Source organism: Triticum aestivum, chromosome 1D (assembly GCF_018294505.1).
Source record: "Triticum aestivum cultivar Chinese Spring chromosome 1D, IWGSC CS RefSeq v2.1, whole genome shotgun sequence".
NCBI classification, from domain to species: domain Eukaryota; kingdom Viridiplantae; phylum Streptophyta; class Magnoliopsida; order Poales; family Poaceae; genus Triticum; species Triticum aestivum.
The window spans coordinates 218698948-218704871 of NC_057796.1; the positions used below are offsets into that span (position 1 = coordinate 218698948).

At 46.7% G+C, this 5924-nt stretch overlaps 1 protein-coding gene across 3 annotated transcripts in view; it reads left to right on the plus strand.

The window, feature by feature from the left end:
• LOC123181085 (putative pentatricopeptide repeat-containing protein At1g13630) overlaps window positions 1–2313 on the plus strand; it is a 6642-nt gene extending 4329 nt beyond the window's left edge. The window contains exons 4-5 of one of the 3 annotated variants that reach the window (XM_044593306.1): window positions 378–431; window positions 1505–2313. The gene's annotated coding sequence lies outside the window, so the exon portion shown is untranslated. Of the gene's footprint in view, window positions 1–377; window positions 612–1504 lie in introns of those variants that run through there. The other 2 variants (XM_044593308.1, XM_044593307.1) reach the window with 2 other exon arrangements.
• Window positions 2314–5924: the final 3611 nt, after the last annotated feature.

Genomic DNA, 5924 nt, shown 5'->3' on the forward strand with positions numbered 1-5924 from the left:
GGGAGGGGGGATTTGGATTGTTTGGACAAGAAACAGGGAATCTGTTCTTATTCAAGTTCAGCGCTACAAGTTGACTGAACTTTGTGGTTGTGTTGGCTTTACACTGAATTACTATTTTAGTATAGGCCCACCTTAATAATCTTCCTGGAAATGATTTTATACATGATAGTGTGTATCTATGTGTTTTCTGATGTCTCTTGATTTGATTTGATGTGTTTTCCTGCATGTTCAGCTTTTCCATTGGGATACATAATTCAACTGGAAACATTTATCTGGTAGCTCATTTCAGATGCAGTGAGAGTACACTGGGAATATTTTCACTGACCATGAGCTTTAATCCACAAAAATGATTTCCCCTCTTTTCTTGTGATATGCAGGACCATCGATGTTTAGTAGTATACAACAGTTGAAATACATCTGGTTCACTCAAGGTGGTCGTCTTCAGATAATATCAGAATAGCTATATCATTCCTCTGTCTTGGTTTTCTGATATTGATCATCTTGCTCACATGTTTTTGGGTGTTCCTTTGGTTTGAATAAAACGCCATATCATTATGCAATTAACATGTAAATTAACACGTCTTTGATCAAGCGGGCAGTTTATTGAGTCACAACATTGGTTGCTGCATGCATTGCCTTCTACTCCCTCCGTTCCTAAATATTTGTCTTTCTAGAGATTTCAACAAGTGACTACATACGGAGCAAAATGAGTGAATCTACACTCTAAAATGTCTATATACATCCGTATGTGGTAGTCCATTTGAAATCTCTAGAAAGACAAATATTTAGGAATGGAGGGAGTAATAGAAAACGTGAAACTTAGTTTTCAAACAGGTTAAAAATCTGATGGTGTAAATCTTCCTCCATCTGAAGATGTAAAGAAACCTTAGAAGAAAGGCATATTGCTTGATGTGAACATGGACCTCAAGACCTCAGATTTCTGATTTTTTTTTACCGTAGCAATGCACGGGCATTTAGCTAGTGTTTTTCTAAATATGCAGTAAGAGATCCATTTCCCTCGAGGCTTTACTTAGCTTCATATTTTTCCTTGTAGATTTGCTTTTCCTTTATTGGCTATGAATATTTGCTTACATTTAATCCTGTACATTGTTACGGAAGACATTAGTTTGTTCATCTTTATGGATGTAAACACATTAGTTTTTTTGGAGATAAACACGGTACTCCCTCCGGTCCATATTAATTGACGCACGCTTAGTACAACTTTAGTACAAAATTGTACTAAGTGTGCGTCAATTAATACGGATCGGAGGGAGTAGTTGATTCTGCTCTTCATAAATCAAGTTCCATATGCCTTGTTCACAATTTGTTGTGTATGCAAACAGTATGGAGCGCCATACTAAAATAAGCAGGAAAAAATGATACATCTGTTGTCACTTGCTGGGGGGGTGGGGGTGGAAATTCGGAATATCTGTCCGCTTTTAATAGATTCACTGTAGGAATTATGCCATACTTTTCTGAAGAAAGATTATTCCCTTATTCTTAGATTGAACTGCATTAAGGTGAGCCGTCACCATCACCCAGCCCTACCTCGTCGCTGTCTGGAGTAACAAGTTAGGAAACAATCTGAATGTGAATCTACCAGTTGCGGTGGTGGTCATGGAGCCAGCCAATTAAGCGTAATTGGGGGATGACAGAGGTGCAAATGTTTTTGCTGTTTCAGTCTACCCCTATAATGCTGGTACAACATTGAGAAATGACTTACAGATGCTGCAAGTGCGGGGATATGTACTTCCAACGGCACAGAAAGATGCCACCGAACCAGTGGAACATCAGCACTGTAACAACAATTTTACTTTGCTATTCAACGGTCACTGTGCGAGCATCCTCACGGAAAACCAAGTCGATCCCAGGAAATCCATGAAGCATGAGCGTACTTGTCGGATGTAAGAGGACATTGCCTGAGGCTAGGCATCTTATCTGGGCAGATTGGTCCATAATCTTGTGTAAGATTTCTTCCTTGGAGCTAGCATCTCCTGAGATCTAAATGAGCAATCTGGTGCATCACCAAAAGCCAAAACTTGAGGGATCGGTACATGGGTGCTGGCCTGTTGTTAACACTCCTCAGCGCACGTTCCTGTCAGTTTTCGTCCTTGATGTGCTCTAGTCGTTTTCGATCCTTTACTGAGCGAGGCTCCGCGTTTTATGCAGTTTTTCGCGATTGCATGTGTGGCTGTTGATCAGGTACAGTTTTCTGTTGTTGATGTATGTTGTAATCAGATCATGCTTACTGGTCAGAGACAACAGTTGTTTGTATTAAGAAGAGGTATGAAATCAGTGATGTGGATTGTTGAACTGTATGTATGTATCCGCTGAACAGACGACACAGCTAAGGCTTGTACCCGAGAACTCTGTTTTTTCTCGTGCCATGAGAAGTGATATACGCCATCTTCTTGACGTGAGAACAGTAGAAAGACTTGCTGGTGTGGATCTTGTCCCGACGTGTAAGATGAGAATAAGTTTTTCTTCTTTTGTTGCAAACAGTATGTAAATAGCAAAAGATTCTACACGCAAAAAACAGTGAAGATCCAGGATTGGAAATCTATGTTTATGCAAAGCAAGCCATCGCGCCAAACTTTTTTTTTTTTGAGAAGATGGCGCCAAACTGTCTGATCTGATGCCCACAGCGACCAAGGACGAGGTGCTAGCGGACGAAGGCTCGGAAAGTTGGATGTAGGGGACGGACACTTTGACCACGTCCAGAGAAATTCTTAGTCTATCCAAATTTTACAGTCCGACGGACGCGAGGATATGGTTCCGTCCCCATGTCAACTTACAGCAGTGCAACCTCATCAAAAGAAAGAAAGAAAAGAGGGCACGGCAGCAGGGGTTGCGACATCCATCAACACGATGTCTAGTTTCCAAGAGCCAGCCAAGACGCATATGCATCTGTTGCGGTATACGCACATTTTCTCTGATGTCTTGCGAAGGCAGCAGAAGCAGATGATGCATGGATAGGATTGGATTCCGGCAGAATCATGGGCCAGGTACGGTGCCGCGCCGGCAATGACGATCGATGTCCCTCCCGACCGCCGTCGTGTGGGCTGGTAGGCGCCAGGGCTCCTGGGATCATTCTGCTGCCTGCCTTCGCCAGCGGACGGACGGACGGACGGACGGATGGAAGCATCGATGCGCAGCCTGTGGTTTTGCTTGCAAAAGCTGTGGCAAGAAGAGCATGCCAGAAATCTCAGAAGGGGTACGTTAGACACAGGGAAATGGACTGATGCATGTGCCTCTAGGAGTACTACTTATCTGTAGATCGACGTGGAGTATCATGCACATGCGCCGACCAGCCACTGCTCGCAGTTCATCACCTGAAGCTCTCGGCACATGCAGATTTTTTGTGTAGACGTCAAGACGCTGTCATAGGTCGCCACAACACTATTCGCTGGTGCTATCATCTCAGTTTACGTACATGGCTAAATACACATACACACATACATATCCAGTCCGGTGAAGTCCGATCGATGAGCAGCAACCCTGATTCCTCGGGACGGTTACCCGCATTCCGGGCGGCAGTGGCCGGCCAGCCAGCCGGCCGGCTCATCACGCACGACGACCAACCAGCCCAGCCCCCTACCTACGCATTGCACGATCCATCCATCCATGTAGATTCTAGTGCGTGTGTGGAGAGTGAATCGGACCGCGCAGCGGCTAGCGAGGTCGATCGATCGAGTAGTGAGGGGAGGGGAGGGGAGGCAAGGTCAGGGTCGTGTCTGAAATGATGCGGCGAGGCGAGGGCAGTGAGGCAGCGCTGGACGTAGGGCGCCTCCCGGCTTTTCTGTCGCGCGACTGCCGGTGCCGGGGTCTGGCTAGGAGGACTAGTCGTGAACCCCGTCGCCGTCCCACCGGTCCGGTCGCTTGCCGCTGTCCCCGGGCCGGCTCCGGCCATGCAGCGCCTGGCCCTCCTTGTCTGCTCTGTCGCACTTGGCCCCTGAGCGGCATCATCAGTTGCCTTAGTTGGTTTGCTATAGGTTGAGAAATTGGAACGTTCTCGTCACGATTCCTCCGTCCCTCCTATCGGGTTTTCTTTCTTTCTGGTTTTGGCTGGACACAAACTGTAACGACGGTGACTGGGTACATGGCATGGCCGTGAGTGAGTGGGGTTCGAGGAATAATGCGACGCGGCTGGTAATAGTAAAGGTTTTACAGCAAGACAAGCACAATTGGGCCACTAAATGGACCCTGGCAATGGCAGCGGCACTTACGTCGAAGTTCCCGGATGATGGCAAGTGCTCGGAATGGAGGAGCCAACGTGGCGGTCCAGTGTGCGGGACGGCTCTCATCCTGAATCCAGTCCAGACGTGGACCGAGCACAGAGGTCAGACCTGCACTCGGCTCGGTGCCTCATGCTGAGTGCACGGCACGAGGGCGAGGGCGGGAAAACGCTCCACCAGCTAACCCCGCCCGACACGAGACAGCAGCGTCGCTGTTTGGCTCCATCACGGGAGGGAGCCAAGATTGACACGGGAACTCGACGTGTGTGTGTGTGTTCCTTTCGCGCTCCGTTTCGGCGGTGCACTCTGCACTCACAACTGAATCGGATAAGCACCATAGGGCGTACGCACGTTCCTCCAGCTAATCCACGTCGGGTCGTCCTTGAGGCCTTGTTTGGTTAGAATAACTCCCCGATCACAGTGACAAACTAACTGCCGATTGTCGCCCCTGATATTTAGATCGGAAAGGCTTCGTTTCGCGCGCGTTTATGTTATCAGTCAACACGGCTTCAGAAAGGCGCGGTGCGAAGCTTCGCTTTATTATCGAAGTCGTGGGACATGTCTAAATCAAGATTCCCAAGGTATTGATAAAGATGGAGAAAGTCATGACGGCTGTGATTGGGGATCTTGAAGCGTTGGCGAAAAGGTGTACTGGATGCGATGAAGACTGTTTGCTAGGTGTTTGGTGGATTGTAACAGCGGCCTTGGCAAGCGGGGGCGGCAGCATTGAAGGTCTGCAATTTTGGTGGTGCTCCTCGAATACCGAGTCTCGATTTCCAGAGTGAAAACCCAAGGTCTGGCCTTCATTGGTTGTACCTGGCTATGCCCTTGTTTTTTTCGGTGAACTCGGACTTCTCCAGGGTGAAAACTCAAGATCTTTGATCGGGCAACGACAACCTTATGCATTGTTTCCTTCTTGGAGGCGTTACTTTTGGAGAACCTCTTTTGTAAGCCGGGTGTTGTTTTGGTGGTGGTTAGAGGGCTGTTGTTGCTAGTGACTGATCACTGTGGCGGGGCTTTTTTCTTTTCTTTTTTTGACTGTGTGTATCCTTGATGTCTTTGGACATCTTGTTTTAAAAAAAACTCAGACTTTATTCATTTATAATAAGTAGTACATCGTTTGCGAAGATCATTACAATTTTATTTAAAGGTTCCTCGTACCATTCAGAAGTCAAAGAAAATCTAGCTAATCTAGCAAGCTCATAAGCTACTTTATTTGCTTCCCTATTACAGTGCTCAAACCTAGCAGTAACGAAATCACATGCATAATGAAAACAATCATCGAAGATTGCTGCTGCCGCACCCGCCGGCTGCCCTCCAACATGCATATTATCAATCACCTCCATATTATCCAAATTTATAATAAGGTGATTGCATCCCGCCCTTTGCGCCAGTGTTAGACCAAATTTGAGAGCTAAAACTTCCGCCATCAACACATCCATGCAAAAATCTATTTTCTCATTCCCTCCAGCAATAAACTTGCCTCTGTCATCTCTAAGGACCGCTCCCATCGTACCCCTAAGAAGGTCGTGATCGAAAGAAGCATCAACGTTAAGTTTAACGGAACCTCTTGGAGGACAAGACCATCCCTCCTTTTTCATAGACGCCTTGGAGGATAATGCATTAACAAATTTTGTGGTAAGAGCAAGAATCCCCATTGAAACCTGAGTTGCATTCTGAGTTTTCTCG